Source organism: Eumetopias jubatus, unplaced genomic scaffold (genome assembly GCF_037043125.1).
Source record: "Eumetopias jubatus isolate StellerSeaLion01/CBP00866 unplaced genomic scaffold, mEumJub1_p1.0 scaffold_11, whole genome shotgun sequence".
Lineage (NCBI taxonomy): Eukaryota > Metazoa > Chordata > Mammalia > Carnivora > Otariidae > Eumetopias > Eumetopias jubatus.
Genome location: NW_028274817.1, coordinates 37,002,084 through 37,015,525, shown reverse-complemented (window position 1 = coordinate 37,015,525; position 13,442 = coordinate 37,002,084). Strand labels below are relative to the sequence as shown.

Below are 13,442 nucleotides of genomic sequence, written 5' to 3'. Positions count from 1 at the left end.
AAAGTTGTGTTAGGGACAGCTCTCCCATTTCACCAAATGTTATCACTGCAACCATAGGCCAATCACTCCACACAATCATTTCACATAAGCAAAGAACAAGGACATAGATGCAGGCTACCACAGAGATGAGACAGGGATTGGGGAGCCATCTGGGCACTGACACATCTGACACTTCTTTGTCTCAAGGGCCAGGGTGCCACCTTGTATGACACCTATGCTTACAGCAGCTCCAGGGGGGGCCCCACTGAGCTAGGTGTCATTTTATTTTTTAGATTTATTTATTTATTTATTTATTTATTTATTTATTTATTTATTTATTTGACAGAGAGAGACACAGCGAGAGCAGGAACACAAGCAGGGGGAGTGGGAGAGGGAGAAGCAGGCTTCCCGCAGAGCAGGGAGCCCGATGCGGGGCTCGATCCCAGGACCCTGGGATCATGACCTGAGCCGAAGGCAGGCTGACTGAGCCACCCAGGCGCCCCGAGCTAGATGTCATTTTAAACCCACCGAATATTTTGTATGCCTGGAGTCAAGAATCATCCCTCATGCACTTCTACCCACGTAGTCCCCAAAGAAATGCTGTGAAAGTTAGGTGGGGGGATTCCAATTCAAAACAAGAATAAAAAGGCAGCAGGGGGTTCATGAAGGTTTCCATTTTGCAGCTGTCTCCTCTAAAACTACTTTAAGGGATACCACCTGTAAAGAATAAATTCTTTGGGGGATAGTTCCTAAAGAAAACTACCACCCTACAAACATTTTAATACTCAACAATGTCTTGGTGGTCAAGACAATATTAAAATTAATGTAAATATGTATATAAATTAGAAATCTGCTTCCATATGAAAATCCTGACCTTTATACTTGACACTAAAAACAAAATCTAGGAATCCAAAACTTTCTGGGGGAAAATTTGAGTTGTACAACATCCCAATGAGTTCAATCATTTTGCTTAAAAATGTGTAATGTAACTGTATTTGAATGAATATGCTAATGCTTACATTTCTTTCTATTTGGGGAAATAAACACCACATAGCTTCCCATCTGTGGGCTGCTATAATTCACCAAAAATGAGCCTGAACCCTGCATCTTTTCTAGTTTCCTGGTTATGGAAACTACTTATTCACAGAAATTCTAACCTACTCCTGTAAGGAACTGCCTGGGTACCGAGGGAATTCCAAATATTTTACCAAACACTTCAAACCATCCTAGACCAACCTTGCAATTGACCAAATCCTGAAGGTTTCTGTGGTTCCAGTTAGAAGAATGCCATTTTCCCCAGCCTGCTTTTCTCTTTTCTGCTGTTTGCCTAAAACACATTCATCTGACAATTGTTTATAGCTAGTTCTGTCCAGTTCGACCCCTCGGTCAAGTTAGGATTTTTCTTTTAAGCAACTTCTCCGTATCTGCAGTGGTCATGTGGAACATAGCATCTTTTATTTGGATTCATCCCATGAGATATTAGTGCTAACTCTCACTTCTCTTCAGTTTTCAAAGCCACAGCTGAATTTTAAGCTCATTCACCAAGTTCCTGTTTCCTGTCTGAGGGAAACGTTGAGCTTTCAGTTCATCTGAGAAGCAGAAACGACTAACATATTCTTAGCATAGTGAATGATCCCCATCTCAACGGTAGCAGCTCTGCTCATTTCTCCAGATTTTCTTTGATGACTCCTCACTTGGGTACCTCCAGGGGAGTGGTCCTTCGAAACCCTATCACTGCTTTATTTTTTTTAAGATTTTATTTATTTATTTGAGAGAGAGAGAATGAGAGATAGAGAGCATGAGAGGGAAGAGGATCAGAGGGAGAAGCAGACTCCCCGCTGAGCAGGGAGCCCGATGTGGGACTCGATTCTGGGACTCCAGGATCATGACCTGAGCCGAAGGCAGTCGCTTAACCAACTGAGCCACCCAGTCACTGCTTTTTTAATCGTATTTAAATCCTTTAACCACATATTCAAGACAATACACAGAATACCTAAGAGAAACCAGGTATTTCACCTGGCCTTCCACTGCATTCACCTCACAACCGCTAGAATCTACCACTAATGTTTTCAACACCTCCGTAACAGTCGACTCTCACATGCCCCTCTCATTAATCAAGTGGGAAATACAGAACCTCTATCCTGACTCCTCTGTAAAATCTGCTCCTTTGACAGCACCTATGAGAGAAAAACCCTCGTATTGCAAAATCAGGTCCCAAAAAACCAAGATGCACAGCTTTGGAGAACAGGGACACTGTTTCAATCGCCATAGCAAAAACACAAGCAGCTACCATGTGTCTTCACATTCACACCACTGTCTGCAAGGCAGACTCTTTTGGTACTCTATTGAATTCATTAAAAATAGTTAAAGTATCAAAAAGTATTCAGTGTAACGTAAAGGTAAAATTTTCACCTCTTAAGTTCACAGCATAAACCCGGAAGAGGTTATAATGAATCTTTAGTGGATGTACCTAATAAATTCTTCTAGACAGACTTGTGGCTGCTTCAGTCGGAAGAGCCTGCGACTCTTGATCTTGGGGCTGTGGGTTCAAGCCCCACGGTGGGTGTAGAGATTATTTAAATAAACTTTTTTAAAAAATGCCTCTAGATGACATGAGAGCAGAATGCATATGTACTTGCCCAAATCAAACTTGATCCTCTAACACAGTTCTAATATTCAGTTTTATATACTACAGACGGAGATATCAGAGATGAAGATTCATGTTGCTACAGAAAACATAGATTTTCTTCACTTTTATAACTTGTAAAAGAATACAAATATGCCCATACCTTTACCAAAAATTAGAACTGTTGTTTTTTCTCTGAATCAAAGTAACTGTTCAAGTTCAGTTTTAAAGTCCTTGTCAAAATCAAACTCCTTGGAGTGCCTGGGTAGCCCAGTTGGTTAAGCATCTGATTCTTGATTTCGGCTCGGGTCATGATCTCAGGGTTGGGGGATGGAGCCCCGAGTTGGGCTCCATGCTGGGTGTGGAGCCTGCTTAAGAGTCTCTCTTTCCATCTCCCTCTGTGCCTCACCCCTCTTTCCCCCTCTAAAAAAAAAAAAAAAAAACTCAATCCAAAACAGATTGCTAATGACATTGTGATATATTGCACTTATACATCATTACTAGTAACTACAATTTAAAGAACATGCTCATAGTTAAATTCAAAACAGAACTGAACTGATTCAACATTGAGAATTTTTAAATTCCTTGGTTATTTACTTTTGGTGACCATGACTTTTTTTTTGGTAAGATTATAGTTTGTCCTAGAAACCAGTTATTTTAACTAGAACACTGTATTTACATAGCAGTGTTTTTCCTTTCCCACCAAGAGGTCTTTTCCACTTATTCGTAGTTACCAATCCTGACAGATGCGCACAATATAATGCCAAGTTGAAGGAAGCCAAGTTACAAATCGGTATATAGAGTAAGAACCCGTTTTTGTACAAAGATACGTTTGCACATGTGCATATGTGTGCGTATGTGTGCATGCAAGTGCCCCTATGTGTGTGTACACAGATATGTGTGCACAAACATATATACCCAAAAGTTGGCAATAGATCTCCCTGGGTATGGAATTACAGTGCCTTTATACTTCTTTATACTTAAATTTTTAGTGTAGAAAATCTAAAAGATATAACTAGTACTTTAACTAAGGGAGAAATTACCAAAAAAGTACCGAGTGCTCACTAAACACAAAGCACTGCATTTCTAGCATAGTGTCATCATATAATGCACAATATCGAGAAAAGGAGTGTAAGTATCCTCCAGGGTATAAATATGTCAGACTATTCATCGTATAATCACTGTCAAAATAGTGATCACAAATTTAGAAACTCACCCTAGAACTGTACAGGGTAAAAAATTAAAGTATGCCTTCCTTTAACAACACTCCCTTTTCCCCCAGAGACGGTATGTATCAATCAGACCTTTTTGTATTATCCACACACATAGTAAAGGTCCGCTGTTGTTTTTAGGTAAGTGGAATCGTGGTATGGTGGACAGGGCTGACTCCCTCCTTCTGAACCTCCCTCCTTTAACAGCGTACTTTGGAACTCCTTTGTCAGTTTATATAGGTCTGAGGGTTTCTTTTAATAGCCCTATGGTATTCCATAGAACAGCATATTATTTAAATAACTCCCCTATTGATGGACATTCAGGTTGCTCTGAAGGTTTCACTGTTATGACCAGTTTCACTACAGTGAAACCTTGTATGTATCCTTCATACACATGTGCAGATATTTCCCTAGTTTCCTAACAGTATTGCTGGGTCAAAACATACGTACATTTTAAAATGAAAGGATGTGGGTATTTTTTATCAAGAAGCTATACAATCTGCACTCTCAGTAACAGTGTATGATAGTACCCATTTCTTTGCTAAAAGTGGATATTATATTTAGTTTTACCAATGTATTTGGGGAAAAATGGTTTTCATTTCCCTAATTACTAGACGGAACTTAAGGATCTTTCTTCTTATTCATCATTTTTCTTTCTTTTTCTGGGAAACGCCAATTTATAACCCTCTGCTACTTTCTCTAACGTGTGCCTTTTTCTTATTGATTTGTAGGAGCTCTTTATATATCATGGATATTATACAGAAGAATTTTTTAGTAAAAGGTGAAAGATTTATGCGAACTGAAGAGAAACCAGAGTATATAGTAGAAGCCTTTTTATCTAATGTTATTTGGAACAGTTGATAAGTTCATTGAAAAGGTCAATTAAGGTAAACAATCATAAGAAATATGCACATGACAAACATTTCATCAGTAGTAAATGTACACACATTCCTCAAACTTTTGAAAGAGGGCCAAGAAGACCTTTTTCTTTAACTCCGGGCCCACTGACTATGAAGCAATTTAAACTGAATTCTTAGAAAATGTATAACTTCAAATAACTTAAAAGGCACTTAGAAAGCACTATGAGTGAAGAAAACTTTAGATTTTTCCCTTATTTTATACAAATCTTTTGTCGTCTTACCCACACCTAACTGGACAGTAGTCACTTGTTTTCATCAACTCTCCAAAACACTCGATTCGTTTTGTTATAATGACTTGACTATACCCATCACCCAGCTTCAACAATTATTCACACGTGCTGAATTTTATTTTTTTTTACATCTCTATGCACTCCTCACCTCCACCCCATCCCCCACAAAATCTGAAGCAAATCCCAGACATCGTATCATTTCATCTGTAAATTTTTATAGGTTAAGTAACAAAAGCATCTGTTCCAATGGTGGGTCCTCAAGCATACTGGCATACTGGAGATCAGCCTACTAATAGCAAGTGTTCAGTGTAGTGCATTTTACAAAGGAAACGAAGGGCATCATGTCATGTGGTGAGTCAATTAGGTAGAAGTCAATTAAAGCTTCTATTGCATATGTAAATGGTATTTTCCCCTAGTCCCGTCACTTGCATTTTAACTCTGTTCTGGTTGTCTTATACTTTCCAGAAGTTTTAAAAATATATACCTAATTTTTTTAATACATCCTTAATTTCTTTTTGTATATGATGGGAGGCAGGGATCCATTTCTTTCCTGATGTAGAGCCAACTGTCCTCACTCAATTTCCATTTTCAACATCATCCATAGGGCATTTAAGAAAACTAAAGTGTCAACTTCGAACTGACAAAAGAAAGCAATGCAAACAAAACAGTAAACCAACAGTCTGAGTTCGGCTTGATAGGCCTAGACTACTATGTATTTAAAGGTTTGGGAGCAGTGCTGGGAGCAGGGGCGACAGCACTGCTGTACCTGGCTCTGTCACCAGCACCCTGGCTTACAATTAGAATCTCCGAAGGCCATCACAAATGCATAGACCTCTTGCTGAATCTCACCAGTTGCCATATCTGAACATCTGCATCATGGTGAAATAGCCCACACTTAACAAGAAAAACAACAAAATCCACTTTCCCAACCCTCCATCCATTCCTTACTGCTGCTCCTAGACCACAGCGCCTTATAGACTTAGTAAAGAAAATGAATACACTCTTCTGAACCACAGCTTCCCATGGAAATGTAACTAAAAGGTACAATAAAATAAAATAAAATAAAAGGTACTAAAAGTCAAAGTTAAGTTTGCTAAATTTCCTTCAGAACACAGGGACTTAATAATTTATAAGGTTGCTCTATCTCTGGGTAAACTTTGTTTGGAAAGGTCCAGAGAGTAAATAGGCTTTGGGGGCCATACATTCTCTGTTTTGACTCCGATACTGTGTTTTGAATGCAGCCAGACAAAGTATAAATGAATGGATGTGGTTGCGTTCCAAGAGAAGTTTATTGGTAGTGGGCAGGATTTGGACACCAGCAGTATTTTGCCAGCCCTTGCCTTTCACCAGTGATTGATCTTTATCAAATAGGAACCCTCTACCCTAGCTGTACACTTATTTGAGCAAATATGGTGACACAGAAGGGACAACTAATAATTTCAGTATCATCTTACAGAAATGAATACTCTCAAAATTATTCACTAACCTTTTCCTATAAGTTCTCATAAAAGGAGCACGTCCATTGTTCAAAATATAATTTTTAAAGAAAATGAAGATGAACACTAAGTAACTACTCTAAAAGGAAAATACAGAGTCTAGACATACTTTTATTCCTTATTCTGGTAATCAACACTGAGTATAAAAAGCCTACTAAATACATGGTCAAGAGTCATGACCTCACTACTTGAAACACAGAAGGAAACATTAAATGAGAACAGAGATTTGTTCTTTGGATCACTTACCAAAAACCTTGACTAAAAAACAAAAAACCTATACAGTTTTGCCAAAATAGTTTTAATTTAGAAAATGAAACCAAAAATCTCCTTGGCACATCATATCCACTTAATTTTAAAATATTAATTTTAACACTTCACAGCCTGGTAAGGCAGAAATTATATTTTCAAGGCACAAAAGATGGCAGCCATTTTAATATAGCAAGAGCACGTGTGAGTATGTATTCACACTCTAAGCCATCAAGGCCACTTGTTCACAGAACACATTTGAGCTCTAGGATCGCTGAAATGAAAAAATGTTCCACTGCTTACAGAAATATTGAATGTTATACAGAACAGCAAGGAATAAAATTAAATAACAAAGGCACAGAAGACCCCTTGACACCAAAGGCACCATCCGTAAAAGGAAAAATTGATAAACTGGACCTCATCAAAATTAAAGACTTTTGTTCTTTGAAACTCCCTGTGAAGAGGATGAAAAGACAAGCTACAGACTGGGAGAATATATTTGCAAGCCACGTACCTAACAAAGGACTAGTATTTAGAATATATAAGGAACTCTCAGAACGCGACAGTACAAAAAAAAAAAAAACTAACAAGAAAATGGACAAAATACATGAACATACATTTCACCAAAGAGGATACAGAGATGGCAAATCAGCACATGAAAAGATGTTCAACATCATTAGCCACTGAGGAAATGCAAATTAAAACTGTGACAAGATAACGCTAGACACCAATCAGAATGGCTAAAACAGAAGACAGTAAGAATGGCAAATGCTGCAAAGATGAAGAGCCTTCATACACTGCTGGCGGGAACACAAAATAGTACAGCCACTCTGGAAAACAGTTAGGCAGTTGCTTTTAAGAGGAAACACGCAACTACCTTACCACCAGCAACGGCACTCTTGGGCCTCTACCCCAGAAAAATGGAAATTTGTGTTCACACAAAAACCAGTACACACTCGTTCATAGGAGCTTTATTTATAATTGGTTCAGAACAAAAACCAGGAAACAACCAGATGTCCTTCAATCGGTGAATGGTGACACAAACTGGGGCATATCCACACCATGGAATACAACACAGCAAAGGGGCATGTATACACACCGAATATGACTCAGCAGTGAAAAGGAACTAACTGGATACAAGATAGACTCCCTACAAGAATCTCCAAGGAACCACCCTAAATGGAGGGAAAGAAAAAAAAAAGCCCATCTCCAGAAGTTACATACTGTATGATTCCATTTATATAGCATTCTTGAAATGATGAAATTATAGGCATGGAAAATAGATTAGTGGCTGCCGGGGATCAGCGAGGGAGGGAGATAGCTGTGGCTATAAAAGGGCAACACCAGGGATCCTCATGGTGATGCAACTGTATCTTTACCCTGGAGGTGGTTACATGCATTTACCCATATGATAACACTGCACAGAACTAAATACACACAGGCAAATGAGTGCACGGATAACTGGTGATCTCTGAATCAGGTGGATGAATTGTATCTATTTCAGTTTCTTTGTTGTGGTATTATACTACAGCTGTGCAGATGTTACCACCGGGGAAAATTAGAGAAAGGGTATTGTTTCTTAGAACTGTATGAGAATCTACAGCTACCTCAATATGAATGGTTAAAAGACAAAGAATGAAAAAGAGTATAGAACACCAGCCAGTGATAGGAGTGGAAAAATCAAGCTTTTATTTTTGCTACGTCTCAGGAATTGAAAGTCAAGGAAGGGAGAGAAAAGGAATGCCAGGAAGAGAAGCTACAGGCTACAATTAATACAATCATCTCCTCCTCCCCTATGGAGCTGTGAGGTCCCCAGGATTTTGTTTATGTCCCTGATTTGAATGCTGTCGTTGCTGTTAATAAAAATAAACTGTATATACATCTATCTCTTCACAACCCTCCCATAACCATCCCAGACTATAAAGTCATAAAGATGGTCTTCTTCACCATCATGTCCTGGTGGCCTGGCACAAAATAAGTGACAGCTGAAGGAACGAGATAAGCTCAATGAGTGATAAATGAATGAATGAGATGCCAGCATAGTCTTCAAAGTTCCTAGTCAATTACAGTTACAAGGCAGTAGGCAGCATGTACACATTCACTTTCAAACTTCTAAAAGCCACGGACATTTTTTAAAGAGTGTGGTATGCACACATTTCACTTGCAAGCAGAAGTTAACAATACCTGACTTTTGTAAAATGCTTCTCAATTTATAGACTTCCACATATAGTCTCCACTCATTTGATAAGGATGAATTAAGAATTGTGCACACATACACTGGAACAAATATATGCAGATCTTTGAAAAAAAACATGCTAGGCAACTGGTATAACTAAGAACTTACAGCACAGCGTTAATGCAACTTACGTCATATGATCACATATACAGATTCATTATATATGTATTTTTTTTCAGTAGAAGAACAAAGAATTCAAATTAGGGGGCTTATGGCTCACTCTGCCAATCATCACAGCACTTTTACAGATGCAAAAATGAAGAGAGGCTAAGTGAGTTGTTCAGGGTTATACAATTAGCTAGAGCTGGATCCAGAGCCTCTCCAGAGCCCCAATTCATTTCTCCTCTTATTGAATTGGGCAAGACTCTCCTTTCTCCTCCACCTATCCCACCCCTACCCGAAACACAAACAAAAATGTTCATCTGAATCACTTATTTTTTTTAATAGGGTTTTCAGGGGGAAAGCTTTTAATTGTTGCATTACACCTTCCCACGGATTTTTTTAAGTGTCAAATTACTTCCCATATCAGAACAAAATGGTACTTTATCCTATGGTGCAAGTATACTAACGGTCTACTGTCATCCTCCACCTAAATGGTGGCGAGGGTGTTAATTCTAACAGGAGTCTTACATGTCTTACACTATAGTGGCTTCAGTTGAAAAAGAGAGCTACTTTACAATTCAAGGAAGAGGCCTTATGCCATAAAAAGCCTGACTGATATGCTCGTTGACGGTACTGTAATTGAATCGCCACTTGCGCACAGCCTTATGTATCAAGAACAGTTACAACTATTACAGGCAAAATCCAAGAAAAACTAAAGTGACAAGCAACTACCGGGAAATGGGGTTTTAATTAGGTTAAATCTCCATCACGCAGCAATATGGAACTAAGCATGAATTTAGAAGTCCTAGAATCAAAACACTAGAGGAACCTTATTTGTGCTCTAGTCCAACATCCTCATTTTTGTACATGAACTGAGGCGTCAATTTAGCCATTAACCAATAAAGCAGACTGCTTATTACTCTGTCAAAGGGATTCATTTTTCAAATGCCATTTTGCCCTTATTCTGCATCTCACCGTCATTTCTTGGAGCAATGACTGATTATTTTGAAGGTGAGACAAGAGCAAAATTCATTTCAAGAGGGTGGAAAAATGCCTTTCAAGGAGGAGATGCTGGAGTGCAGAGGAGAAATGACGTCCTATTTAAAATATGTAACCCCTTGATGGGGGTTCAGCAATGAATCATATTCTCCTCGATTTTTCTATGTGCTATAGACATTGGCCGCAATTATTTCTGTAGGGTACTCAACTGAGAGGAAGAGGAAGTGAATAAAGCTAATGCTAAATATACAGCATTCGTGAGGACAGGGATGTAGATAGAAAGAACAGGAAAAAAATACAAGCATGCTTCTGCTAGAATTCAGTCGTTTTCTAACATACCTAAAAATACGGAAGCTAAAAGGATAGCGGAAGCCAGGGCATCCCTCAAATCCAAAGGGCGGTTGCTGCCAGGGCCAGAGAGATCCCCTAGCCCTCGGAGCCAGACCGACCCGGAGGGGACAAGATGGTGTTGAGGTCTAGGGGCGCCCTAAAGGTCGTTTGGAGGTCTGGCGAGCACTTGAGGTGCTTCTTCGGAAAGGGTCACGGCAAAGCACAGGAGCCCTGTCGGGAGGATGCTTCTGGCCCTCGCGGGGTGGGGGGCGGTGGGCCGCAGGAAGAGAGGCAAGCCGGGCTTCAACGGAGAAGATGCAGAGACCCCGGGAAACCTTCCCGGCCCCCCGGGGGGGGGGATGCAGGTGGGCAGGTAGTTGGGCAGGTAGCTGGGCCGGGCTCCAGGAGAAAGGGAGCCCATTCCGGGAACTGGGACGTCCCCTCCACCTCCGCGGGGCTCAGGTGTGGGACGGCGGGGCCGCCGGAACTCGGGCGCCGACTCCGGCAGGCGTCAGCAGCTGGGGCTACTCACCGGAGACGCGGCCCACGGTGTCTTCGCAGCCGGCCCGCGCCTGGCAGTCGGGAAGCCTGCGGAAGAGCCGCGTGCCCGCTAGCGCTGGGGCGAGGAGGGGCGCGCCGCGGAGGCCGGAGAAAAAGCCGCAGCGACGCGCGCGCACCCGGACGGCCGGCGGAGGCGGGACGAGGCGCGGCGCGGCGCGGCGCGGCGCGAGCCCGGAATAGACGCACCCGGAGGGGCGGGCGGAGCGGGGGCGCGCGGTGGTGTGGCTGAGCCGGCCGAATCGCGGGCGGCCGACGTCTCGGCCCACCCACGCTCACGCCTCCGCTCGCCCCAGACGTCAGCCGCGGAGGCGGGGCCCAGCGGGCTTCGCCAGGCGAAGGAGGGGCACGGCGGGCGAACCGCGTCGCCTAACGGCTCGTCGCAGCCTCGCCGCAACCTCTCGCTCCGGCTTCTGTGCCGCTGGGCGGGCCGGCCGGTCACCTTATCGAGTGTGTTTTCGGAAGGGCCTAGCGCCTATCTGATTTCAGAGAGGTTTGGAGCGCTCCCACGCCCGCACCTGTGCTCGCTTCCTAGGACTCAGCTCCGAGAGGAAAGTTCCCCTCGGGTCATCTTCCAGCTGCCCTTTAGAGATATTCATCTTTGGACTTCTACTCTTTTTTTCAGACGGAGATTCTAGTCTTCGATTAAAGGCATCCTGCTCCTCCAAGCCTGAGCTACTGCCCCCGGTTCCTCTTACCTCGCCTCTCACTGCGTTGAGACCCCCGCTCCCTCCCGTTCGTGAAATATCACAAGGATGCCTGGGGGGGGGCGGGGTTCACTTGATGCCTTTCCTTTCCACCCCGGGGTCATGGCCAAAGAGCCCACAACTAATAAGGAGAAGTCCCTGCAGCATTGTGACAGTTCACTGGCCACGATCGATCGTAGCTTAGGAGCCAGCCCTACAAAGACCATTCCCAAGAGATTCAAGAAATTGCTGTTAAAAGTAAGATTCTGGTGAACTGTCCAGACTGCAAAAGGGACAGACCATAATTGTAAATGAGCCACGACAAGCTGCCAAGAATGTATCACCAGAAGAAGTAAAGCACCAATATTCTTCCAAGTTCCCTGATGCATAATGGAGGACTAGCTTCCTCTTCCAGCTAGTAGTGGACATTTCATTTCTCTTGCTGTTTTCCATCTTCCCATAGAATTACACATGTGTGTGTCACCCCTTCAGATTACAGACTAGAGTCGTTCTTAAGCTTTAGTATGCATCCAAATAATCTCGGGTGCTTGTTAAAATATGACTACATCAAAAACTAATGATGTAATGAATGGTGACTAACATAACATAATAAAATAAAATTTAAAAAAATATGGGTGCCTGGAGCTACAACCTCCAGATACTGTGGTTAGGATCTGAGTGGGTCTTAGAAATTTGATTTTTTAATAAGTATCCCAGGTGGCACTATGCGTGGTCGGAAGCCCACAGTTGGGAGAGCATAGAGCTACAGCTCTTGCGTGTTACTTACTCTGAAGTGGGATTACTCAGCCAATTTCCAAAAGGCCCACCCACCTACCTATAATATGCCTACAAATATTACTATGGCAGTCAAGAACTTCCTTTTTCGAGATTGACCTAGAAAGTTCAGGACTTCAAACAACGAGTTTGTCGTGTTTATTTTATGAGATCTTGTTGTAATACCAGAAATAAGTAATCATTTGTCAGCTATATAATTCACTGGGTACCTGCAGTGTACAGAGCACTGTCATCCATAACAGGGTTAACACAAATGAAATAGAAGGAATGATCATCCCTGCCCTCAACAAATTTAGTGTCTAGTCATGGAATTAAAACACAGACACAGGACAGACCCAGTGTAGCACATAAGTCAATCCATTGGACCGGGAAGAAAAAGAACTTACAATTAAAGAGTACTTTTGTTGGGGCGCCTGGGTGGCTCAGTCGGTTAAGCCTCTGACTCTTGATTTCCAATCAGGTCATGATCTCAGGGTCCTGATATCAAGCCCCACGACGACCCTGCATTGGGCGTGGAATCTGCTTGAGGATTCTCTCTCGGCCCCTCTCTAAAAAAATAAATAAAGAGTACTTTTGTCCATTTTCTTCACTGTCATTAAGCCCAGACCTCTTCAACTAGGTAATCTCCTCTGAACACTGAGCCCTTAACTTACTGAAGTTGCTTCAACTTTAAAAGGTACCAAGGAAAGAGCCTGAAGCTATCAGTTTTTGTTGGTATGTATGACTTTGTATACATACATGCCTCTGCATGTACCTATGTGTATAATGTAGATATAGATCTATTTATCAGATCCAGAAACTCTTTCAGTTTTTCAGGATCTTTATCACTTAAGTTATTTATTAACGCAGACAGTTCTGGCTACCTTTTTTATTATTATTATTATGTTATGTTAATCACCATACATTACATCATTAGTTTTTGATGTAGCGTTCCATGATTCATTATTTGCGTATAACACCCAGTGCTCCATGCAGAACGTGCCCTCTTTAATACCCATCACCAGGCTAACCCATCCCCCCACCCCCCT

At 41.8% G+C, this 13,442-nt stretch overlaps 1 protein-coding gene across 4 annotated transcripts in view; it reads right to left on the bottom strand.

The window, feature by feature from the left end:
• ACSL4 (acyl-CoA synthetase long chain family member 4) overlaps positions 1 to 11,051 on the bottom strand; it is an 80,944-nt gene extending 69,893 nt beyond the window's left edge. For 2 of the 4 annotated variants that reach the window (XM_028089714.2, XM_088028689.1), the window contains exon 1: positions 10,908 to 11,051. The gene's annotated coding sequence lies outside the window, so the exon portion shown is untranslated. The remainder of the gene's footprint in view (positions 1 to 10,907) is intronic. The other 2 variants (XM_028089715.2, XM_028089716.2) reach the window with 1 other exon arrangement.
• Between the last annotated feature and the right edge of the window lie 2,391 nt (positions 11,052 to 13,442).